The following is a 26,953-nucleotide window of genomic DNA, read 5'->3' as shown; positions in this document are numbered from 1 at the left end:
AATAAAATAAAATGGGCATAATAATAAAACGTATAGAGATTTTTTAGGATGAAATATATCATCACATAAATATCTTAAACTAGTAGTTAATAGATTAAATTCCCACTGTCATTTATTATTATTCTAAGTATTTTTGTATTCTCCCATAAATGCATACACTTATTATCACAAGGAATATGGAACAAAGACAGGACATGAAATAGAAAGGAGAAATGCGAAAAATTGAGTCTTTCTAAAGACATAAATTATAACAATTGAGGCCTTGGCTCCTATAAATTCTCCTTAAGAAATGCCTTCTCTGACAGTCATTTCCAACATGCTTCTTTACGCTTGAATTCAAAGTTGTTGCAAAATTAAAGAATAAGATCTTAGAATTTTGAGTGATCTCTTTGGACCCTAGATGACATTGTGTCATATGACTCTATTCTGTGATTTTATCATTTAAGATTATTTATTATCATTGAAATGTCATTAATTAAGCATGGCAAGAATGCAACAAAATCAAGATATAAGCATTATTTTGCCTAACCTCTGAATTCATTTTAATAATTAACTGTGTAAAGAATTTAGTTATGCAGTAAAATATTTTTTTAAAAATTGTGGAAGGTTGCTAAAATGAATAACAAAAGATAAATACAGTCCTTTAGGAATTTTTGGCAGAAAAAAAAATTCCTAACTCTCAAACGAATATAATAGATGCTCCTCTTTCAGAATTTCTGTGACTCTTTTTTTCTTGGGTTAACTCAGCTGTATGTATGAACACCTGGAGAATATACCAGGGTGAGTGAGACATTACATGTGGGAGTGAAGAAGGCATCAAAAGGCATTAAAAATTTGGAGGCACTGGGTAGGAAATTCATGTGCTACTGCAGGGAATCCACTCTCTAATGATTATAAAGCATTTTATACATTCTTAATTCTGTAGCAGAATTAGGAACTATTTCTTCAACTCTGTACGTCTTTTCTTGTCTTTTTTCTTTTTTATTGAAACATAATTGACATAAAACATTCCATTAGTTTCAGGTGTACAACATAATGGTAACATTTGTATACATTGTGAAATGATAACCACGATAAGTGTAGTTATCATCTGTCACTAGTCACCATGCTGTACGTTACATCCCCATGACTTATTTATTTTACAACTGGAAGTTTGTACCTATAGATCCCCTTTGCCCATTTTACCCACCCCTCAACCCTCCTCCCCTCTGGTAACCACCAGTCTCTTCTCTGTATCTATGAGTTTTGTTTTGTTTATTCATTTCTTTTGTTTTTTAGATTCCACATATAATTGAAAACATATGGTATTTGTCTTTATCTGTCTGAGTTATTTCACCTAGCGTAATACCCTCAAGGTCCATTCATGATGTTGCATGTGTCAAGATTTCATTCTTTTTTATAGATGAGTAGTATTCAGTTGTATATGTGTACCACATCTTTATCCATTCATCCATTGATGGACACTTAGGTTGTTTCCATATCTTGGCTGTTGTAAATAATGCTGCAGTGAACATAGGGGTGTGTATATCATTTCAAATTAGTGTTTTTGTTTTCTTTGGAACTATACACAGAGTAGAATTGCTGGGTCATATGTCGTTCTATTTTTAACTTTTTGAGGAAGCTCCATACTGTTTTCCATAGTGGCTGTGCCAATTTACATTCCCATCAACAGTGCACAAGCTTTCCCTTTGCTCCACCTCATCAACACTTGTTATTTCTCATCTTTTTGTTGATAACCACTCTAACAGGTGTGAGGTGATGTGCCATTTTGGTTTTGATTTTCATTTCCCTGATGATTAGTGATGTTGAGCATCTTTCATGTGCCTGTCGGCCATCTTTATGTCTTATTTGGAAAAATGTCTCTTCAGATTCTCTGCCCATTTTTAAAAATTGGATTGTTTGTTTCTTTGTTATTGAGCTGTATGAGTTCTTTATGTATTTTAGTTATTAACTGTGTATTGGATATATGATTTGCAAATATCTTCTCCCATTTAGCACGTTCTCTTTTTATTTTGTTGATAGTTTCCTTCACCATGCAGAAGATTTTTTAATTTGATGTAGTACCATTTTTTAACTTTTTGTGTGTGTGTGTGTGTTACGCGGGCCTCTCACTGTTGTGGCCTCACCCGTTGCAGAGCACAGGCTCTGGACGCACAGGCTCAGCGGCCATGGCTCATGGGCCTAGCTGCTCCGCGGCATGTGGAATCTTCCCGGACCGGGGCATGAACCCGTGTCCCCTGCATCAGCAGGCGGACTCTCAACCACTGCGCCACCAGGGAAGCCCCCAATTTTTAACTTTTGCTTTTTGTTGCCATTGCTTTTGGAGTCAGATCCAAAAAAAATGTCACCAAGTGTGATGTCATGGAGCTTACTGCCTATATTTTTTCTAGGAGTTTTATGGTTTCTGGTCTTACATTCAAGTCTTTAATCCATTTTAAGTTAATTTTTGTGTATGGTGTAGTATAGTGGGCCGGCTTCATTCTTTTGCATACAGCAGTCCAGTTTTCCCAACACATTTTATTGAAGAGACTGTCCTTACCCATTGTATATTCTTGCCTCCCTTGTCGTAAGTTAATTGGTCATATATGTATAGGTTTATTTCTGGACTCTCTATTCTGTTCCATTGATCTTTGTGTCTGTTTTTTTGCTAATACCATACTGTTTTCATTACTGTAGCTTTGTAATATACAGTAGACCCTTGAACAAAGCCAGTTTGAACTGCATGGATCCACTTATGTGTGGATTTTTCCCAATAGGTACCTACTACAGTACTATACAATCCAAGATTGGTTGAATCCCTAGATGCAGAAATCCCGAAACAAAGAGCCTACAGTAAAGTTATACATGGATTTTTGACTGGACAGAGGGTTGGCTCCCCTAACCCCATGTTGTTGAAGGGTCAACTATAGTTTTAAATCTGGGAGCATGATGCCTCCATCTTTGTTCTTCTTTCTCAAGACTGCTTTGGCTATTTGGGATCTTTTGTGGTCCCAAACAAATTTTAGAATTGTTTGTTCTATCTGTGAAAATGTCACTGGAATTTTGATAAGGATTTTGTTGAGTCTGTATATTGCTTTGAGTAATATGGACCTTTTTACAATATTAATTCTTTCAATCCATGAGCAAATCCATTTATTTGTATCTTCCTCAATTTCTCTCATCAATGTCTTATAGTTTTCAGTGTACAGGTCTTTTACATCCTTGGTTAAGTTTATTCCTAGGTATTTTACTCTTTCTGATGCAATTGTAAATGGGATTGTTTTCTTACTTTCTCTTTCTTATAGTATTTGGTATATAGAAACAAAACAGATTTTTCCATATTGATTTTTACCCTGCAACTTTACTGCATCTGTTTATTAGTTCTAACAATTCTTTTGTTGGAGTCTTTAGGGTCTTATATATATGAAATCATGTCACCCACAAAGGTGACAGGTTTACTATTTCCTTTCTAATTTGGATGCCTTTTACTTACTTTTCCTGCCTAATTGCTCTGGCTAGGTCTTGCAATATTATGTTGCATAGAAGTGGTGAAGATGGGCATCCTTTTCTTGTTCCTGATCTTAAGGAAAAAGCTTTCAACTTTTCACTATTGAGTATGATGTTAGCTGTGGGCTTGTCATATATGGCCTCTATTATTTTGAGATACAGCCCCACTATGCCCACTTTGTTGAGAGTTTTTATCATATAAGTGGTTGTGGAATTTTGTCAAATGCTTTTTCTACACATATTGAAATGGTCATATAATTTTTACCCTTCATTTTTTAATGTGTTTAATCATTTTGACTGGTTTGCAGCTGTTGAACCACTCTTGCATCCCTGGGATAAATCCCACTTGATCATGGTATATGATCCTCTTAATGTATTGAATTTGATTTGCGAATATTTTGTTGAGGATTTTTGCATCTATGTTCATCAGGAATATTGGCCTATAGTTTTCTCTCTTTCTTTCTTTCTTTCTTTCTTTTTTTTGTGGTGTCCTTGTCTGGTTTTGGTATCAGGGTAATGATGGCCTCATAAAATGAGTTTGGGAACATTCCTTCTTCAATCTTTAGGAAGAGTTTGAGAAGGATAGGTATTAAATCTTCTTTGAATATGTAGTATAATTCACCAGTGATGTCATCCGGTTTTAGACTTTTGTTTGTTGGGAGTTTTTGATTCAGCCTTCCTACAAGTAATCAGGCTATTCTGATTTTCAGTTTTGCTTGATTTAGTCTTGAAAGACTGTGTGTTTCTAGGAATTTATCCATTTCTTCTAGGTCATCCAATTTAATAGCATATAACTGTTTATAGTAGTCTCTCATGAGCCTTTGTTTTTCTGTGGTTTCAAATGTAACATCTTTCATTTCTGATTTTTATTTGAGCCCTCTTTTTGTTTTTAGCAAGTCTAAGTTTTATTTATCTTCAAAGCACTGGCTCTTAGTTTTATTAATCTTCTCTGTTGTCTTTTTAGTATCTGTTTCATTTATTTCTGCTCTAATATTTGTTATTTCCTTCCTTCTAGTAACTTTGGACTTCTTTTTCTAGTTCCTTTAGGTATGAAGTTAGGTTATTTATTTGAGCCTTTTCTAGTTTCTTGAGGTAGGCATTTAGTATTGTGAACTTCACTCTTAGAACTGCTTTTATTGCATCTCATAGATTTTGATATGTTGTATTTCCATTTTTATTTGTATCAAGGTATTTTTGATTTCTCCTCTGATTTGTTTGTTGACACATTGGTGTTCAGTAGTATGCTCTTTAATATCCACATATTAGTGATTTTTCCAGTTTTCTTCCTGTAATTGATTTCTAGTTTCATGCCATTGTTGTCAGAAAACATGCTTGATGTGATTTCAATCTTCTTAAATTTATTGAGACTTGTTTTGTGGCCTAGCAGATGATCTATCCCAGAGAATCTCCATATTCACTTGAGAAGAACGTTTATTCTGCTGCTTTTACATGGTGTGTTCTCTATATATCTGTTAAGTCAATCTGATATAATGTTTCACTTAAGGCCAGTGTTTCCTCATTGATTTTCTGTCTGGATGATCTATCCATTGATGAAAGTAGGGAATAAAATTTCCCTTCTATTATTGCATTGCTGCCATTTTATCCCTTTAGTTGTTTTAATATTTACTTTATATATTTAGGTGCTCCTGTGTTGGGTGCATAAATATTTACAAATATTATATCTTGTTGTATTCATTCATTTATCATTATGTAGTGCCCATTTTCATCTTTTATTAGAGTCTTTGTTTTAAAGTCTATTTTGTCTGATATATGTATAACTACCCCAGCTTTCTTTTGGCTTAGGTTGGTATGAAATATCTTTTTCCATCCCTTCACTTGTGGTCTGTGTGTGTCCTTACATCTGAGGTGAGTCTCTTATAGGCAGCATATACATGGGTTTTGTTTTTATCCATTTAGCCACTCTATGCCTTTTGATTGGTGACTTTAATGCATTTATATTTAAAGTAGTTATTTATAAGTATGTACTTATTGCCATTTTTATCATTGTTTTCTGGCTGTTTGTAGTCCTTCTCTCTTTCTTTCTTCTTCTCTTGCTTTCTTCTCTTGTGATTTGATGAATTTCTGTACTGTTATGCTTAGATTCCTTTCTCATTATCTTTTGTGTATCTATTATAGGTTTTTGCTTTGTAGTTACCATGAGGTGTATGCTATATATATATATATATATATATATATATATATATCAGTGTATTTTAAATTGATAGCAAGTTAAGTTTGAAAGCATTCTAAAACTCTGAATTTTTACTCCTGCCACCCCATGTTTTGTGTTTTTGATGTTATATTACATTTTACAGTTTTTTATCTTGTGTATCCCTTAACTAATTCTTGTAGTCGTAGTTATTTGAATTACTTTTGTCTTTTACCTTCATATTAGCCATATAAATGATTAATCCACTACCTTTACTATATATTTACCTTTACAGTGAGATTTTTTACTTTCATATGTTTTCTTATTACTGATCAGTGACCTTTCTTTACAGCTTAAAGAAGTCCTTTAACATTTCTTGTAAGGCTGGTTTTGTGCTGATGAACTTCTTTAGATTTTGTTTGCCTGGAAAAATATTTTTCTCTCCTTCAATTCTGAATGGTAACATTGCCAGGTAGAGTATACTTGGTTAGAAGGTTTTTCCTTTCAGCACTTTGAGTATATCATGCTATTCCCTTTTGGCCTGCCAAGTTTCTGGTGAAAAATCTGATAGTCTTATGGGGGTTCCCTGGTATATAACAAGGGTTTGTTTTTATCTTGCTGAAAGATTCTTTCTTTATCTCTAATTTTGAAATTTTAATTATAATGCGTCTTACTGTGAATCTTTTTTGTGTTCATCTTGTTTGGAACTCTCTGGAGTTCAGGAATCTGGATGTCTGTTCTCTTCCCCAGGTTACCAGGTTAGGATAGTTTTCAGCCATTATTTCTTCAAATAAGTCTTCCCCATGCCACACCCCCACCCCCACCCCGCCGTCCCCCTCTGGATCTCTTTAGTGCATATATTATTCTGCTTGGTGTTGTCCCATAAGTCCCTTAAGCTACTTATTTTCTTTCATTCTTTTTCCTTTTTGCTGCTCTGTTGGGGTGAGTTCCAGTGCCCTCTCTTTCAGATCACTGATTCTTTCTTCTGCTTTATCTGGTCTGCTGTTGAATCCCTCTAGTATATTTTTCAGTTTGGTAATTGTATTCTTTAGCTCTGTGCATCTTTATATCCATTAGTTTGAACTCTTTATCACGTAAATTACCTATCTCTTTTTTATTTAGATTTTTTTTTTTTTTTTTGCGGTACACGGGCCTCTCACTGTTGCGGCCTCTCCCGTTGCAGAGCCAGGCTCTGGCTGCGCAGGCTCAGCGGCCATAGCTCATGGGCCCAGCCACTCCACGGCATGTGAGATCTTCCCGGACTGGGGCACGAACCCGTGTCTCCTGCATCGGCAGGCGGACTCTCAACCACTGCGCCACCAGGGAAACCCTTTATTTAGGTTTTATTCTGGGGTTTTATCTTGTTCTTTTGTTTGGCATGTATTCCCATGTCTCCTCATTTTGGTTGTCTCTTGAACTGTCTCTCCAATTATTCAGGCCTGTGGTACCCAGAAACACAATCCTCCTGTGCACAAGAGCCTGGCACTCAAGGGGTGTCCCCTATGTAGGCTGTGAATGCCCACTGATTTTGTTGGGGCTGGGGGAATGGCGCAGGGGGCAGGGCATTCACTTGCCCATACTAGCAGGTTAGAGTAAGAATGTAAAAGTGGCACCCACCATCTCTAGTGCTAGCAAGGTAGAGGGAGAATGTAAAAATGGTGCCTGCCAGAGCCTCTATCCCTGGAAGGAGTTCCAACAGGCTTCTGCTCCTCTGGAAGATGCTTTAAGGTTGGCAAATGAATCTCTTTCACATATGGTGTAGGCTCTTTGCAAATGGGTGCTTTTGAGCTGGGTTTTGGGCTGTGTCTGTGCACAAGCCCTTTAAGAGCAGAATCTGCATTCCCTATAGCCCTTTGGTTCTTTTGAATGTAGGTCCTGTTGGTTTTCAAAGCCAGTTTTTTAGGGGGCTTGTCTTTCCAGTGCATGTCCCAAGGGTGGGGTGCCTGATGTGAGGCACAAACATCTTGCACCTCAGAGAGATGCTTAGTATTTATGAGATCCCTCCTGCTTGCATGTTGCAGTGCAGTGGGTGAGCTTTTAGGTGAAACTGTGTCTCTGCCTTCCCTAGCTATCTCAGTGTGTCACTTTTATTTTTTGTTGTTCAGCTAGCTCTCAGGTTGTTTTCAGAGGGAATTTTTCCATGTGTAGCTGTGGACTTATTGTGTCTGTAGGAGGAGGTGAGCTCAGGATCTTCCCATCTTGAACTGCCTCCTCCTATGTGTGTTTTCTTTTCAAAGCCTCTGACAATCAATTCTCTGTTTCCCTATTTTTCTCCCTTTTTCCATACATACTTTTATTGGAAACAAAATAGGTCCTAATGGGAGGCAGCAAAAAGGCCTAAAGGGGTGAACATAGTCCAGTGCACATTTAAGGTAAGAATAGAAACCTCCTGATCAATGAGAGGTCTTAGGCAGTGAAAGTCTCCTTGCTTGATACATTTACAAGGAGAGCAAGTAAAGCACTAGAAAATACCTGCCAAGCAAGACTGCCATTTTTGGCAGGAATAGGGGTCAGATTCTTCTGTAGAGTTTCTCCGTCTTGAAGCTCTTGCATTTTGTAATACAAGACATTAGTTCATCATACCATGTGCTGAGAAAACCTTTGCTTATGTACAATGGCTAGATTTGAGTGACTGAAAATGCAGCCAACAAACAGCTGCAAGACAATTGCTTGTGCACAAAACCTCATAACCTTGGCTGTACACACAGTGAGCCCCTTGCAAATGCAAGGCTTAGTTTTCTTCCAGGTGGGATATTACCTGTGAATCTATTGAAATATGGATACACTCATCGCTTTCCTCGAAGAGTTGGGTTACACTGTAGAGAAGACACATGCAAGATTTGTCACCTGAACAATTCTTTGTCATTCACTCTCTACCATCTCCATTTCCTTTGCATGTAAAAAACAAGTTGACCCTTCTCTGCAAAACTTATTTTTTTTCTACTTGAGGAAAGGAATAATTATTGGAAGTGATTCAATGCATGCTTATGCACCATCCTCCCACAAAAGGATTGAAACCACTGAGTATCATGGAAAACACATTTTTTAAACGCTTTCAAATGTTTTGACTTGTAACACTATGTTTTCATCTCCTGCTTGATTATCCATTATCGTGTTGATGGGGAAAATGCGTTCTCTTTTGTGATCTTCGCTCTTAAAATGCGTATGAAAAGTAAAGACCACCTGTTGCCATGTAGAAGTATAGTTTTTCTCTAAATCCACTTGACATTTCAAGGCTTCACATCTGCTACTTCGTGATAACATTTTCCTTTGTAGATCATGTGGTTTCTAAAATGGTGTCATGTGTGTCAAAATCTAGCCAGGAGGGCTTCCCTGGTGGCGCAGTGGTTGGGAGTCTGCCTGCCGATGCAGGGGACACGGGTTCGTGCCCTGGTCCGGGAAGATCCCACATGCCGCGGAGCGGCTGGGCCCGTGAGCCATGGCCGCTGGGCCTGCGCATCTGGAGCCTGTGCTCCGCAGCGGGAGAGGCCACAGCACTGAGAGGCCTGCGTACCGCAAAAAAAAAAAAAAAAAAAAAAAAAATCTAGCCAGGAATGGTTTTTAAAATTACTAATCTTAAGGGTGTTTTAGGATTTCATGTCCTATAGGGGAAGGGGTTCATGGTGATTATACCACACTCTTATCTAAAATGTATGAAACACATTGCCTCTCTTGTGCCCATTCTGATCAGTTGGATGTGAGTATGTGAACTACTGGGTTGAAATTGGGTATTTATGGTTGCCCAAGTAAAACAGTCCTCACTGATTTGGGTTGCCTGTTGTAGGTGACAGATTGGGCAGTGTCCGGTACTGGCCATCCCTTCTTTAGAACCTTCTTACAGGTGAGAGAAGGATGTCATTTCTGTCCCAGGTACACTTACATTCTGGCTGACACAGCAGGGTGGCCAAGGGCATATGGCAACAAACTTCTACCTACCTGTCATTCCCTTGCCCCTCCTCATTTAGCTTGACCAATATTCAATCCCTGTGAGCTTTCCTAACAAAGAGGAACAAGTCCTGGCCTTCCTTAAAAAGCCCAGGTGGTGTGATTTGTGCTCATCAAGATAAACATTTATCCTCAGCCCTCCTCTCTGGGCCTCAGGGGGTTCTTAATCACCAGAGAGGTTCAGGTTGCAGCAGTATTTGCTCTTGGTGCATTTTCAGAGGCTGGGGTAATTCCACAGCCTGCAAATGAAGATAAGAGGCGGGCTGCAGGCTGGGCAGCAGTTGCCGGTAGATAAGGGCATGTTATTCCATGCCAGAGGTTAATGGGAATTGTCAGTGTGGTGGTGATTTTCCCAATCCTTTGTCCCTACTATGACAGAGGACATGGCCTGAGACAAACACAGGATCCTATTTCCAAGGACACCTGTCGCTTCATGGATCAAGCGTAAGAGATACCTTTTGGGAGATCCTTATATCCCATTACACCATGTCTCTCTGTCATATTCTGTCTACATTCCTGGCCTAAGCTTTCCCCCAGCTGCCTTCATTTGCCAAATGGCTAATCTTCTCTTTGCTGCATGTTGTTTTCTTTCAAAGCTTTAAAATTGTTTCTGTATTTTTTCTTTCTCTTTTGTTTCTGAGAAGGGTATATAAATAACAAAAATATATTTCAAGTGAACACTTAAATATCTCTGTCAGCTTTAGTAGAGGGCTCTGGGTAATAATAATCCTGAAGGAATCAAAGTTAAAGTTTATTTTTATATTTGTTTTTAGGATGCAATCAGTCAGACACATATAAATGTACCTGCTCAGTACCCAGGGCTCCTCTCTTTCCATGGCTCGTGTCTGCATGTGAGTCCAAATCTAGGGAAGTCCAGTCCCTGCAACTGTAAATGATTCAGACCCAGTGACTGAATGAATAGCGTTAGTTTTCAGTGGATTTTTTAACTTATGCTTATCTGAATAGCTGCAAATGTGTTCTATTCTTTAAAAAATAAAAATATTTAGTGGACCAGTCCATAACATGACAAGTACCATTCACCAGCCTAAAGAAAGCAATTTACCGTAATCAGGTTATTTCACCTGAAAAAAGAAGGGGCATCTTGAGAAAACAAAAGGCCTTGTTGGCTCTGTTTTGAAGGCATTGTTGTGTTATTTGTTATCTATTATAATTAATAACATATCCCACTTATTGAGTGCTTACCGTGAGCCAAGCATTGAGCTAATTTTGCATGCTTGCTCCCAGTTAATCCTTATGGAAACTTCCTGAGGTAGGTGTATATCTCTATCTGATGGATGAGGATACTGACCTAGAGTGGTGGAGCAGCTCGCCTGGGTCACACAGCTGAGAAGAGATTGAACTGGGTCTTTCTGCTTCCAATGCTCCTGTTCTTTCCTGCCTTTCAATAAAGCAACAGACTTGGTCTTCAAACTGACAGTGCCAAAGGATCTCTTTCCAGTTTCTGAATTTCTCAGGCCTCCTCATTTTTTCCACACTTGACTAAGGTGTTGAATGTAAGTGTCCATAACTAAAATGAACCTTTGTTGAGAGAGTAGTAACTGGAGTCCATGTCTCCTGGCTCCTAACCCAGAGCTCTTTCACAGTTTCACCACTCCCTTTCTTGAGGCTAGTGACCGGAAGTGAAGCAACGGCAAACCATTTTTATAAGCCCTTCCCTCACTGAACCGCACTTCTCCCTCTGCTCCACAGCCCCTACTCTTTTGTTGCTCTACTCATTTTCAGAGACTGTGTCCCTCCTTGACATTTTATTAAATGTTTATTTGCTCTCTGTTTATCATGTGTCCCCATAATAGAACACCTGCCCTAGGAGAAGAGGGACTTTGCTTCATTCTCTGATGTCCTCAGGACATAGAAGACTATCTGGCCCTAGTAAGCCCTAAATATATATCTGTGGGTTAAATAAAATGAAGACACAGGCTTAGCTAGATGATGGTATTTCCTTGAACTCACTGGTGTCTGAAATTGATCAAAACCCCCTCTCCTTCATGTGCTATATATGAAGAGCTGTGGACACTTTTTTAATGTACTCTAGAAGCAGTGTTTTTTTGTTTTATAAAAATGATTTAATACATCATTAATATAGTAATGTTTCATATTCAGGACACATCTATCCACAAGCTCTGGCCTTTTGAAAACTTAAGCCAATTTGAAATTAAATACACTTCAGAAATTTTGCTCTTATTTATCATGCCACATCATAGCACTCGAAAACATTTGATGTTTCTTTCTCCTTCACTCTCTCAATATACAACCCCCCGAAACAAACCCCAAACAAACAAAAACTGTTCTACTGCACTGCTTCAGCTTTGTGTAAAGCCTTTCAAATGTTCATTAAATTTAGGAAGAATGTGTACATGCTATCTCATGTTAATAGGTCCAGATTTTCCAACTCAGAAAGATGTAGAGAAAACTTAAGCTAACATGTTGCATTTGGGGAGAGAAAGGAAAACAAGTCCCAGGGTTCCACAACACATTTCTGGCTTTGGTTGTTCCCCATGCATTGTAGAGTGTTCAAGGATTGGAATTCAGACTACATAACAAACTTTCCTAGGAATTAATATTTACAAAGGTGTGAGTGTCAAAGTGTTAAGAAAGGCCATGGGAGCTGGGAGATGGAGGAAAACCTGGGAAGAAAATATTTTTACACTTCTAATGTTAATCTAAGGAATGATCTTTCTTGCACTTGGATAAGTGGGAAAAGCTTTCTCCTTATTTCATATGCAACTGCATAAGCAGTGATCTTCCTTGCATATGGAAATAACTGAATCTCAAAGAGTTTTCTCAGCCAAGGTTATCAGCTTTTCTTGCTTTTTCTTCAGCACTACTAAAGGCTCCTTTGCTTTCTCTTTTCTCACCTCCCCACAGTGAGCTTTTGCCACATAATTTCTTCTGAAAGATCCAAATTTCCATTGACTCTTTTTACTTTAAAATGTTTACTTAACAGTGAATGATCAATGTTGAGCTAAATAGGGAAGAAATCATCTGTATAGTTACATTTCTTTATATCTCTCAGCAAATGTTCTCCTATTTTAAATGCTAACATGGCAAACTCTGTTGGATAAGCATTCTGGGGTGTCCATGTGTTCATTATTTTGCAACACAAAGTGCAGATACTCAATCCTTGAAAATTGCTTTCTGAGTTTGAATGCTGTACCGTACCTCCTAACTCACATTTGTCCTTAATAAAAGGTATTACGGGAGGAATATGTTTGTTCTTACTGGATCAACTCTTTACTATAAAAGTGGGTTAAGATATAGTGACATTTATTCTTTTGGGAAAAGCTGCTCTGGCGTGTGTGTATGTGAGTGTGAGTGTGTGTGTGTGTGTGTGTGTGTGTGTGTGTGTGTAGTATGCAGCTATTTACCACGTAGATTAACTTTTTCAAAAAGGTAAGTCTCCTTTTGAAAAAAGTCAAGGGTTAAGGGTGTGGAACTCTAGAAGGGAGGATCTGGATTTGGGTTTTGACTTTAGTTTTCCAGCTTTGGGCAAGTATTTAATTCTTCTATGACTCAGCTTGATTCCTCATCTACTCAATGGAGGTAAGAGTATCAATCTTAAAATGGAATTAAGGGTTAAATAGTTGATCTGTGTAAAGCACTCACCACAAGCTGAGCACATGATACATCCTTAGTTTATGTTAACTACTGTTATCATTTATTCATTTGGCAAGTGAACATACAGTGAAGCAGACCAGGGTTTGGAAAGGGATGGTCAGTGGCCTATGGGCCTTAATTAAGTAATGTATTGTCCTCAGGGAAATTTGCTTTGATTCCCTAAATTAGGGTAGGCAATCCCTGGTATAAACTTTTATAACATCCTTTACAACATTTAGCACAGTTTTATTTGCATGATTATCCATTTAGGGTCCAATAGGTGATGGAAGGGATCCTACGTATTTTGTTTACTGCTATCTGCCCTATGTATATTCCATAGCCTAGAGCAAAGTAGGCACTCAAAACCACTTGGTGAATGAATGATGAATTCAGGAAAGAGTTATAAGGTTCTCACGTACCTGGCAGAGCTCCTTTGTAAATGAATGAATGAATGGATAGATGAATGGATGGAAGAACTCTTCTAGTTTCATTTGACTACTTTGGCCGCTCTTTTTTGGGGTCCTTTGCTGGCTTTTTCTCATTTTCTCTGTGTCTAACTGTGTGTGTGTGTGTGTGTGTGTGTGTGTGTGTGTGTGTGTGTGTGTAATCTGCATATCCAATTCCATGTTAGGGGAACTTATTGCTTGGTTACATCACCATTCTAGAATCTGCAGCTTAGAACTGGGAAACGTGGTCCTTGAGGTCTTGAAATAAGTTCCATCTCTACATTGTGCCTGGTAATAACAAAATTCCCCTTTGATGATGGATTCTACATGCCTGCAGAGACTTGAAGATCTTTGTGCAGTTGGTTGCAGTACATCAAGTCTGCTATGGAAATAGCACCTTGTATGCACCCAGGGGCAAATTGGACATGAGTGCCCCTTCCAGGTGTAGCCCTCACTATGTTCCTATTGATTTTTGTCACATGAGAGCCCATCATTGCCAGATCTGCCATTTTTTTCAAGAGAAGCTAGAAATCTACATTTCTTTTATTTTAAAATATTATCAACTAATTATTTCATTTTTAATAATATATTATGTGGTCCAAATCAATAGTTCTAATGACTTTTTTTTTTTTTTTTGGTATGCGGGCCTCTCACTGTTGCGGCCTCTCCCGTTGCGGAGCACAGGCTCCGGATGCGCAGGCCCAGTGGCCATGGCTCACGGGCCCAGCCGCTCCGCGGCATGTGGGATCTTCCCGAACCCGTGTCCCCTAGCATCGGCAGGCGGACTCTCAACCACTGCGCCACCAGGGAAGCCCTAAAGGTTTTTTTTGTTTTTTTTTTTAGTTCTAATGACATTTAATTCAGCCCATGAGGAGGCTGTTTGGACAGTTGTGTCTGTACAAATCAAAATCATTTACTGTTAGGTAAAAAAAAAAATTCCCTAGATAATATGAGAAAAGCCACTCCAAAAAATGTCTACAAAGAGTTGGTGGTGCAGTAGATACAAACACAGCCTTTAGATTCATACAGATCTAGGTTTGCAGTGTGAACTTGGACAAATTAACCTCTCTGAGATTGTTTCTATTGCTAAGTTTTTTTTATTTCCTGGGGGCTGATTTAACAGAGAGGAACATAAAGTTCTGTCTTTACTTTGTAAAATGCTCAATTTATTAAATATGCATACCTAATGGACAAAACTTGACACATCAACTTGATCATTTAAAATTTATTACACATGCAATTAATTAAACTCTCATAGGAAGTGCAAATTACAATTAAACTTTTAGTGTGACTGAAACTTTTGGACACTATAAATACCTTAAAGGGTAGATAATTATAATTATAATGGTTACTAAACTTATTTCTGTAATTACACTTAAACTATTCAAAATCATCAATCTTCTGTTGTATTTCCTTGTTATTTCTCTATATCTTCTTGTATACCTTTGTAGGGTTACAACAGTACTTGTTTTAAGTTAATTTAGAAATTATAGTAGAGTCTATATTGACTTGTTTCCAAGATTACAAGGTCTTTACTGGTTCCCCCCCAGAAAATCCAAGACAAAACAACCCAAATGCAAGCTGATTTTTGATCTGTGAGTGAGGCTGATTTCTTGTCTCAAATTAGCCACTGATTGTTTGGCATGGTCCTTTATAAAACTATACTTTATTTGTTATATTAATGGCATGGTTTTAGTCCTGTGTCTTCCCCAGAGGTGTAGATATTTGCAACTTGTGTCTTTTCCCCAGAGTGAGGTGTTCTTTAAGTTTTGCATGGCCAACACCGTATAATCGATTATCTTGCCAATAATAATACATTGCCCTGTCCCATATGTGTTATTAGCAACTTATCTAAGCCTCATTAGTATTTTATTATAATTAGTAGGGCCATCTAACTCTCTGAGGACATTTGGCTAACCAATTCTCTGTTCAAAATTCTCTTTTGAACCCTCTATTTGGTCATTGAGTGTGACCATTGATTGAACCTCATTCTACCTGGTACCTGCGGCCATAATCCATCTTTCTACCTCATTCTACCTGTACCTGCGGCCATAATCCATCTTTCCTATTTAGGGGTTTAGTTCCAAAATTCCTTGGCTGATTCATAATTCCTATGTCTACCCTTGTCTACATATATAGCAAGTACATATCTATACCTTATGAGCAGATGTACAGAAGAATAAATAGAAGAAACAACACACCTAAATATAGTTTCTCTTTTAATTATTATAACCAATTAAAAAGCAAATATATATATTTATAGCCATTCTTATTTTTGCATTAGAACTACCCTGTAGTTCACTTTGTGTTAACTTTCCCCATTTGTTATCAGGATGGAATCAGCCTTTCACAGACTGAAATTTGTTCCATTTAGCCGAAATTATTTTTCTCTTTTTGATGCTCGGATTGCCTTAACTTGGTTGGTAAGAGTCTCTTTAAGCTGGCCATTTGTCCTGATGGCCTCAAGAGCACCAACATTCTTTAGCGAATTCGGATGTTCCAGGCTCTCCTGATATTATTACTGAGTTCCAAGGCAGGGGATCAGTTACCCTCTGAGAATCCCAGGTTCCTTTTTAGGAGAAACTTATTAGAAACTAACATCTGGGCCCTAGAGATCCACATAAAGAGATGATGGGATCTAAGGGCTGCTGACGCTGTTGTGTCATTTTTAGAGAAAAAACAAACAGAGTTCATATTATTTTTTCCAATTTAGCTATTATGTCTATCAATCTTCCCTAAAATATTATTTTCTAAGTAATTCTCCATATTAAAAAAAAAATCTATCTCCTCAACCGTACTGTAATTGTATAATCTCTGTTAACATTCCTTATATACTCCTACATTTCACCGATCTATAGTCAGTTTAGGAGTTCTTTCTCTCCTGAAATAATAAGATATACTTTTTGATCTCTTCCCCCTGTACCCGACAGAGTTTCTAAATCCCTTGGAATTTCCTAGGTGATAGGAGCATCATTTACTGTAGTGAGGTGACTCTTGGTGGTCTCCTGTTGAGGGCTGGTCACCAGAAGGACTAAGCCATGATTAGAAGCGTGGAACTTTCAGTTTCATTTCCCATTCTACAGAGAGGTGAGAGGGGCTAGAAATAAATGGAGTTAATAACTGATTGTACCGATGTGATGAAGTCTCCATAAAAATCCCCAAAGTATGGGGTCTGGAGAGCTTCGAGATTGGTGAACACATTCACGTATAGGGATGGTGGTGGTGCGCCCCAATTCCACAGAGACAGAAGCTCTGCACTCGGGATCCTTCCAGACCTTGTTCTGTGTACGTCTTCATCTGACTGTTCATTTGTATCCTTTAAAATATCCTTTGTAATAAGTCAGCAGTAGTCAATAACTTCTCCTGGATTCTGTGAACCACTCTGGCAGATGACTGAACTCGAGGGTAGGGGTTGTGGGAGCCTCTCATTTGTAGCCAAGTGGGACAGAATGTGAGTAACCTGGGGCCCCACTACTTAAGATTGGCCCCTGAAGTGGGGGCAGTCTTGTGGGAATGAGCCCATAACCTGTGGGATCTGCCTTAAGTCCAGGCAGTTAGTGTCAGAATTGCTTGGTACGGAAAGCCCACACACCTCCTCAGTAGGAGTCTAATAACATGGAGCTCTCAAGGTTATTGTGAGGAGTAAAGAAGTTCCCTCACAGTGCATAACACAGAGCTCACATTTGGCACGTGGAAGCTGTCATGATTAAGCATGCATAACCCAGAGACACACTTACCCATGATGCAAGATACCGCTTGCTTAGAAAGTAGAATTCATGTGTAAGCTGTAGAAGCTCTATTTAAAATGTACAAGCGATACACAGAAAAAAAATTACTTTTCAAAAATAAATGCCTTCTATCTCTTTTGTATTGCCAATCCTCTATGTGAGATTCTGTAGCTCTTTTAAATATTTTTGCATTAACATTGGAATTATCCATCTGGGTGCTTTCTGCATCTGCTTGGGTATTAACAGTTTGTTCTGATCCGTTTCCATTTATGGAGGAGCTGTTACATCATAAAGGATTGGATGGCTTGGCCTGAGACCATTAGGAAAAAGCAGATCTAAAGGTTAGGTGACTCAGATGTATTTAGAGCAACTACAGCCATAACCACAGGCAATTCTTTTTGTAGTTGTTTTTTAAATTCGAAAATTATCCTGGATGGCGCTATAAAAGATGAATCGCCACCCCATTTCTCTTGCATTACCGATAAAGCTGATTTTGAAAGAGGCCTCCCTTATTTTATTCATTAATCAGAAATCCATCAGTCTTTCCATAAATACCTACTAAATACCTACTATGTGATCAAAGCTATCTGAAACACATAGAGGCATATTTATCAAGGGTCCTAGGTTTATTATGCTGTTATTAGAAACAGCACTAGTCTTAGAGTCAAAAGGCCTCATTTTAAACTCAGCTGTATCTTATTAACTGTGCAACCTCAGATGAATTGGCTCCCTTTTCTGGGCCTCTGGGTCCACCTCTATACACAGGTGAAGAAAATACTAAGCTAATTGGATTATAGTGAGGCTTACATGTAATGAGGTAGGTTTGTCAAAATGCTTTATATACTGTAAATGTACAGTCAAATGTGTTACTGATGAAAAGCAGACTGTAAGGCACATTGCTCTTATGACTTAGACAGACATACCTAATAAAATTGCTATCTGCAAAGTAATAAATTATCACTGTCAAAAAAATATCATAAAAAAATATCATATTCATAAGTTGCCCTACCAGTTCTGAGGGGAAAGAGAGTATACTTTAGATGTTGGGGTGATCAGGCAATGCTATATATAAGAGATAAGACTTAAATTAGGCTTTGAAGAATAGCTAATATGGGAAGAAAACAAAGGAGCCCCCAAACAGTTCAGGACACAGTGAATAGACCCATCTGGTTGTAACTGAAGGTTCCTGAGAAGGGGCAGAGATGTATAAATTCGGAAAAGTAAGATGGAGCTAAGTTTTGGAGAGTCTTGAATGCCTGGGTAAGGATTTCAGACTATCTGGTCAGCATTAGGGAAGCATTAATGGTCCACGTAGTGATCTTAAACTATAAGCCTCCTGCAAGAGATTTTGTCTGTTCTACCATTCACACATGGGTAACAGCTTTATTTGATGATGGAATAAGATTTACCTTGATGCTTTTTTCAGTAATTTTCAAATGATTCTTTCTGTGGCCCCTAAAGATGATTCTGGGAAATATTTTTCTTTTCCTTGTTACAAAGGCAAAATTTCTGGTTGAAATTCGAGGCCCATGTGCTGTTTCTCTAAGCTCATATCTTCATTTCCTCTTTCTTTTTTTTAGACAAATATGTTGATCTGTTTCTCAAACCTGTTTGTTGACATCCGCATGCTGCCCTACATGCTGTCCTGTGTCTGGTAGCATTCCACTGCTCCATGAGTGTAGAGACCTCTCTGTGTTAACTGCTCCATCCCCAGCCCCTGCCCCAGTACTAGGCACATACGAAACTTTCAGGAGAAATTTGTGGAACAGACGAGGAAGGAGGGAAGGATAAAAATGAAGAAAATGAAGGACAGCAAGCCTACCTAGAAAATGACAGGCAGCATCATTTGAACACAGCAAATTGAAACCTCATGCATTCGACCATTTATAAGCTCAGTTCTTTGTGATTGGGGTGCTAAAGACTGAAATCAATAAGAAAGATTTATCTCGCAAAATAACAGAATGTTTTGAGAAACACTTTGTAATAGAAGGCCAATAGGGAATTTCTAATGGACCGTATATTCCCGGCCATTTTTCCGAGCCATCGACTTGGTATGATGCGATTTAAAAGGGCTTGGGGAGCTTAAAGCAGATTTAAAGGAACTCTGAGTGGTGACATGAAAAATAGGAGCGTCAGGTAATAGTTGCTGCATTGGTTGGTTGCTTTGCAGCTACATATCGACAAAACAAAGTCACAAGACTATTCTGTTCTCTACTGCCTTCCAACTTTTTTCTTCCATCAAAGAAGAGGCCTTAAATGTCTAAAATGTGGTGATATTTTTAGAAGAAAATGAGTACACAAGCACAAGTAATAAATAACACTAATCTATTATTTAGAGACATTAATAAGTTCTCCTGTGTATATATGGCTTTGAATAGGGAAAAAACGGGGCGGAGGGCAGAAAATAGCATTGAGGACTAAATTGCAATGACCTTTGAAATGCCTTCAGTGTATTACCACTCTCCTATGGGACTAAGTTTATTTAGGGGCAGGTGTTTCATTTAGCCATAAAAAGGGGGAAGTCACCACTTTTTATTTTACCACTAATATCTTCTAGAACTGTAACATCTATTATGGTAGCCAAAGTCATGTGTGGCTATTTAAATTTAATTTAAATGAATTAAAATTACATAAAATTTAAAATTCAGTGCCTCAGTCACATTACACATTTCAAGAGTTCAAGAGACACACGTGGCTAGTGACAACAATGCTGCACAGAGAAAATACAGAACTTTCCATTGTCTCAGAGCATTCTATTGCACAGTGCTGCTTTAGAACCAGCTTCATCTGTTTTCTTGAAAACAACCAGGCTGTGGACATAACCATCAACAGCCTGGATCTCACAGTGTCTCTAAGTCTTTCAATTCAGATGTTTTTTTTTAAGCTGTTTTTATTTTTAACATATGTCTAAACAGTGGAGATTGTACTGAGCCTTTGGAGAAAGTTTAAGATGGTTTGGTAGGGAGCAGCAAAGGAGAAGCTTCTACTAATCATGCTTAAGAATTTGTTCCTTGCTTCCTGAGAAGTTGAAAAATTAGGTTAACTAATTACATGTGTCTTTAAACTCCCAGTATAACATTTTCCAAAATGCACTGTTAAGGGTACTCCAGAGGAAGATCCTGAGACAAAGCAGGGCTCCCTGTCAACTAAGTGTGGGAAATGCTTCAGGCCATTTTCCACACAGCAGTCAAAATGAGCTTGTAAAATTGATAAGGATATTTCAGTTCCTCCTTAAACAAAACAAAAATGATCTTCAAATGCTTTCTTTTGCCTTTTAATATCGAAACTCCCTACTAGGGTGTCCAAGGCCATGCACGTAGAGCCCACTTACCATTGCAACTTCGTCTCCTGTCATTCTTCTGTACACAGTGGCTTTTTTAGCCCTCTAAATAACCATATTCTTTGCAGACTTATGTTTTTGCACATGCTGTTCCTCTCCCCTGGAATGCTTTTTGCTTCCCTTGTCCTCTGACAAGCTTCTGCTAATAACTTAGTTCTGAACATCCCTTATTTGGGGAGGACTCATGTGACCACCTCCCCAGTTTCCAGTGCTTCTTTGTCTCACAGGTCTCTGTGTTTTCCCTTGGCCATCCCCTTTACAATTCAGCCTTACGTATTGGTTTACTAACTTGTTTATTTTCTGTTGCCTCCATTAAACTGTAAGTTCTGCAAATGTAGATACTATGGCTGTTTTATTCATCACTGGTTAACACCCAGTCTGCTGAAGCCAGTTTGAACTGGCTGGAAAGGGCTGACTGTGTGCATTTGGTTCCTACTCTGAGTTCAGTGATGTCACATTGATAGCTTGAAATCAGCCATGTGGGAATCTATACATTAAAGAAATTGGAAAACACTTCAAGTTGGGGTGTTTGGTTTCTTTTTCCTTAGAGAGCTGGCTTTTAAACATCTGCCAGCACACCTCTGTTAGCATGTTGCCTGGCATATGTTAAATTTTTAATATTTGTTAAACAAATGACTTACTGTCTCTTGGACAATCAAAATACCCACCAATAGGTTAATGCTCTGAGAAGTTCTGCAAATTGAATTCATACCTAACCTGATACTCTGAAACATATCAGGGCAAGAGACACCTTTTCAACTAACTTTTTTGGATATCACTCAGAAGTAGTGTGGAACACATTTTGGAAAATGCTGCCCTAAAACATTAGGGAAGAGGAAATACACATGCCCTAATCTGGCTTTCCCATTGTATAAAGACTCCTAACACAGAAGATTCCATAGCATCTCTTCTAAGGAAACTGAATCTCATAATCACCGGGCATTACTTTTGTGCCTACCACACAGAGCACAGTGTAGGCAGAAGCAGTAATCTTATTCAGTAGGGAGCTCTTAGAGGTGACTACTTATACAATCTATAAACATGAATTAGCTACTTATTGTGTGTAGAAATTGTATAGAAGCTAAGTAGCACTCAAAAGAAGTAACAACAAGAAACAAACAACAAAAAAAGAAATAACAAAAATGTTTCCTGCCACTGAGAAATGACAGTCTCACTGAGAAGACAGAGTCATTGTCTGAAAAGATGTTGAGTGGCCGTGCATTTGACCACATAACCATTTTAAAGACCATAACTGAGGCTGGAATGGAGAGGTAGCATGGTCTAGGTGAAAGTAGAAAGCTGGGAAATTGTACCACTTGATTGGTTGTTTCTGCAAGAGCACAGGGATCACATCAAGAATTAATCGGAGACACATTTGAAAAGGAAAATCAAATTTTGAGGACCTTGTATGGCAAGCTGAAGGGTTTGGATTTGACTAATGGGAGAAAGGGCTATGAAAATTTGGGGATATAAGGGTAAAATTCATAATAGGGGAGTCTGCATCAGAAAGATTCTTTGTGGGCTATTAAAATACAGCCAAATCATCAGTCCAGCCTACAAAGACTTTACAGGGTCTGGCCCTGCCTATGTCAGTAGCATCACTACATGATGATTCTCCTGCGACCATCACTCTGTATTCCAGATACCCTGGCATTGGTTCAGATCCCTGAACCATGCTATGCGTCCTTCTCCTCCAGGACTTTTTCTCTGTTTGGAGTGCTTTTCCCTACCCCTACACCTTCATCTTACTAACCTCTACTTTTCCTTTTGGTCTCAGCTTGACCATCACTTCTCTAGGGAAGCCTTTCCTTACCACTTCCCTGCCTATATCCACATTAGATTACTTGGTTTTAATCACTAATACAGTTGCATTTTAAAAATTTCAGGACAGTTATATCGGTTCGTAATTACACGTGTATTAATATGATCAGCTATAATCTGTTATTCCCACTACACCTTATGTTTCCTAAGAATAGAGACCTATGTCTGCCATGTATCCCCAGAGCCTGGCCCAGACACCATAATTGACACTTAATACATATTGGTTGAATGAATGAATGAGTGAATGAATGAAATACAGGCAATTGATAAAAATCACAAATACCATAAAACAGGGTAGGAGAGCTGATACTTTGGATAGTAGATACAGTTTTCAAAGTTACCTTTACAGATTAATACTACAGGCCTAAATGTAACAGGATGAAATTTAAGATGGAAAATATGACGAAGAAGTGAGGAGGCACAGTACAGCAGATGGGAAAGGAGCAAGTTTTAATTAACTGTAGATTTAATGTGGTGCCAGAGTAGTGTGGTGGAAAAGCTGATGCAGCCTCCAACGGCAATAATTGGAAAATACACACTCTACACGAGAGAAAATCGTTTCCCTCTTCACTATATTCATCTGATTACTCATGGAAGATTGTGCCCAAGTCTGAAGAAAAAATATTTAAAAAAGGAGCATGTCCAGAGGATGGCCAGAATAATGTGAGAGACTCAAAGTGATGTTGTAAGAACAAACTTCAAGTGTTAGCAGTGCTTGTCTAGGAGAGAGAAAAGTCTGTGAGGGGCCATATTGGTTGTCTGTGTCTATGATTGTCATGAATATTTTAAGAAAATAAATTGCAAAAGTGGATGAAAAAATAATAAAACAATTCTGGTTTTTTCCTTTAAACAATAGAAAAAATACTGAGATTTTTGATTAAAAAATACATTTGGAAATATACATGGAAAGGAACGAGGACTATTTTGAGAGATGCAGAAAAGTCAGGCATTAGGAAGAACTGTTTAATAATAATTAGAGACATCCTGTAATGAAATGGTCTGCCTTACGAAAATGGCGAGTTACTTTTTATAGGAAGCAAGCAAAGTCAATCTGGCAGCCTTGTGGGTTTGTCTTTGAGGGGAATTCATGCATATGTTAAGAGTTTGGCTGGGTTGCCTCAGAAATTCAATGAGGAAATAAAGACAGCAATTGATCTCAGATAGCTACACTTTAAAATTGGAGATTAAAAATGAAATGTTGAATTTGGAGACAACCAAGATGTCCTTCAATGGATGAATGAATAAATAAACTGTGGTACATCCAGATGATGGAATACTATTCAGCACTAAAAAGGAATGAGCTATCAAGTCATGAAAAGACGTGGAGTAAACTTAGATGCCTATTGCTAAGTGAAAGAAGTCAGTGTGAAAAGGCTACATATTGTATGATTCCAACCATATGACATCCTGGAAAAGGCGAAACTATAAGAAGTAAAAAGATCATTAGTTGTCTGAGGGATGAAGGGTGGGAGGGATGAATAGGCAGAGCACAGAAGATTTTTAGTGCAGTGAAAATATTCTGTATGACACTATAATGGTGGATACATTTGTCAAAACCCATAGGATGTATGACACCAAGAGCGAATTCAAATGTAAACTTTGGGTGATAATCATGTGTCAGTGTAGGTTCATTGATTGTAACACATGTGGCACTCTGGTGGGGAATCAGTGAGGAAGACTATGCATGTGGCAGGGTTTGGAGTACCTGTGAACTCTGTACTTCCTGCTCAGTTTTGATGTGAACCTAAAACTGCTCTAAAAAATAAAGTCTTAAAAAAAATAAGTTGTTACACCAACTCATAGAATTGTGGATCTGGCATCTTTTGTTTTTCAATGTAAGACTTAAAACTTTTATTTTCAAACTTTAACCATGTCTCCATTTTTTTTTTTTTTTTTTTTTTTTTTTTTTTTGCGGTACGCGGGCCTCTCACTGTTGTGGCCTCTCCTGTTGCGGAGCACAGGCTCCGGATGCGCAGGCTCAGCGGCCATGGTTCACGGGCCCAGCCGCTCCGTGGCACGTGGGATCTTCCCAGACCGGGGCACAAACCCGCGTCGCCTGCATCGGCAGGCGGACTCCCAACCACTGCGCCACCAGGGAAGCCCCCATGTCTCCATTTTTACCAAAACAGTTTGTTGTAGTTTTACTGAAAGTGTAGGAATACTTTTCTTGAGTACTCTTACCAAAATCACTTAAAACTTTATCCTGAAGTGTCAGTTATACAAAAATCTAAACTTAATCACAAAAATGTTTTAGATTTATCTGACAGTATATGCAAAATCTATTGTCCTGAATAATATAGTACTTTGCTATTCAGACAATGAAAAGGGGGGATAAATAGGAGAGTCTAAGCCTTCAACATGTTTTTCTCCCTTCTTTAATAAACTGAAATTGAAAATCAAATCCACAAGGAAAATGTTACGACTTTGAGCAATGAAGACAAATGTTTGCTTCTCCCTGGTTACCAATATAATTCCGATTTGAGAACAGTGATTTGGAAACTCCAAAAGGATATTTGCTTTTGATTTTCATTGATTCTGAAATCCCTGTTATCCTAAGTAACCTGTGGTCTGCATGTAGCAAATGGGACTGTTGGGTTCCAGAGGTGTGCCTTGACACGAGAACAGTGCATGTAGTCTGGCACATGGAACAAAACACTGCTTTGATTTTTATCAACTAAAGAATTTTAAAACTTAAGATATACATTTTTTTTTCTTAGAAACAGTAGTGAGAATTCTGAGGTCTTTACTATCAGATTTGAATTCAAGTCTTCCCTAGGTCAGCATTTTCATTTTCTATGCTTGTTTAATGTTGAGCAGGTGGCTGTTCATATAGGAAAGGAAAAATGATATCAAGAAGTCCCTCCCTTAGAGGCAGCATCTTGACTCAAACTCTAGAGAGCACCCCACACCCCACAGCCAAAGGAAAATTACTCAGGTGTTCACACTGGCCTACAGAGAAATGATGCCTGAATTTCCTAACATTTGGTAAGAAAATGGGATCATAAGTGAACGTTTTTATTAAATAGAACTGGGAAGTGAAATGTCCCAAGAATGGAAAGTCTTGAGTTGAGAGTGCCTGAAGGCACTGAGCTGAGCCTTGGGGATCAGGCCTGCTGGATGCCAAGTAAATCAACCCAGGACACCCAGAATCTGTACGCAGCTTGGTCCTTTGGAGCTGACGGAGTAGGTATTCCTTCTGGGCCCATTCAGCACAGTACCTTTTGGTCAAATATTTCTGCCTCTCAGATGCCTATGAAGGACTCATGTTTCTTTTTTGGGGGGGGGGGATGGTTCGCGGGCCTCTCACTGTTGTGGCCTCTCCCGCTGCGGAGCACAGGCTCCGGACGCACAGGCTCAGTGGCCATGGCTTACGGGCCTAGCCGCTCCGCGGCATGTGGGATCCTCCCGGACCGGGGTACGAACCCGCGTCCCCTGCATCAGCAGGCGGACTCTCAACCACTGCGCCCAGGGAAGCCCCTGTTGTGATTTTTAATGGTTGCTTCCATTGAGGAGGTGAAACGTTCCTTGCTTTTTCTTTTTAGCCATCTTCTTTCCTGTTTCTCCCTGCATACTCCATGGAATACAAGTAAACTATGGATTAAATAATTCTTAGGTTCCATGGAAGTGTCATTTGGAGGTTCCCTAGGATGGATGAAAGGGGCCAGGCAAAGCCAGGGAAGGCAAACACAGGTGGCCCTATTCATGCACAAACTCTCCACGACCCAGCTCTTCAGCTTCATCTCTCCCATTTCTCTCTTTATATGTATGTTCTGTGGTCCCAACACACCAAGTTTTTCTCACATGCGCTCGTGTTTTGGACTTGTCCCCAAATCTTGACCCCATCACTGGCTTGCTAGCTCTCCTTTCTTTCCTTCAATAAACCGTCCCTGGCTCCCTCTCAGCTGGTTTGGCACTGCCATAATATTCTGTGCAGAAATCTCCTTGCATTTCCCACAGTTTTTCAGAATGACCTGTTGAAACATGGCTCTCATTCCATACACTGAGCTCCTTCAGTGTAGAAACTGTGTGTGATTCATGTTTTCATCCCTAGTGCTTAGAATTGCCTGGAATATAGTTGATGATAAGGAAATCATTCATTCTGAATGAATGAAATACTTCTTTTCCTGCTATGTCTTTCCAAGAGCTTGGGTCCCTTCTGGAATGTAATCATTTATACATATCTTTATTGAGTATGTGTTAAACTCTGGGGTTAGTGGAGGCATCAGACACTGATGCTTTCTTTCCCCTTCTATTATATCCATAAACTCTCTTCATGAAACAGGTGAAATACCTCCTCTAAGGTCCACTTAAACATTACTTACAATAAATGGTTGGGTGGATTGTAGGGCTTAGACTGGTAAAGCTCTACCATTACTGATTAATTTCCAATTGAGTGCACTGAGAAGGCATCTACATTTCTTTA

General features: G+C 38.7%; 1 long non-coding RNA gene across 4 annotated transcripts in view; it reads left to right on the top strand.

Annotated features, from left to right (window-relative positions):
- The window catches only part of LOC137232677 (uncharacterized), a 920,890-nt gene that overhangs the window by 419,092 nt on the left and 474,845 nt on the right, over window positions 1–26,953 (top strand). The window lies entirely within an intron of this gene.

This window comes from Pseudorca crassidens, chromosome 10, assembly GCF_039906515.1.
Source record: "Pseudorca crassidens isolate mPseCra1 chromosome 10, mPseCra1.hap1, whole genome shotgun sequence".
Lineage (NCBI taxonomy): Eukaryota > Metazoa > Chordata > Mammalia > Artiodactyla > Delphinidae > Pseudorca > Pseudorca crassidens.
This window is presented reverse-complemented; position numbering and strand designations above follow the sequence as displayed.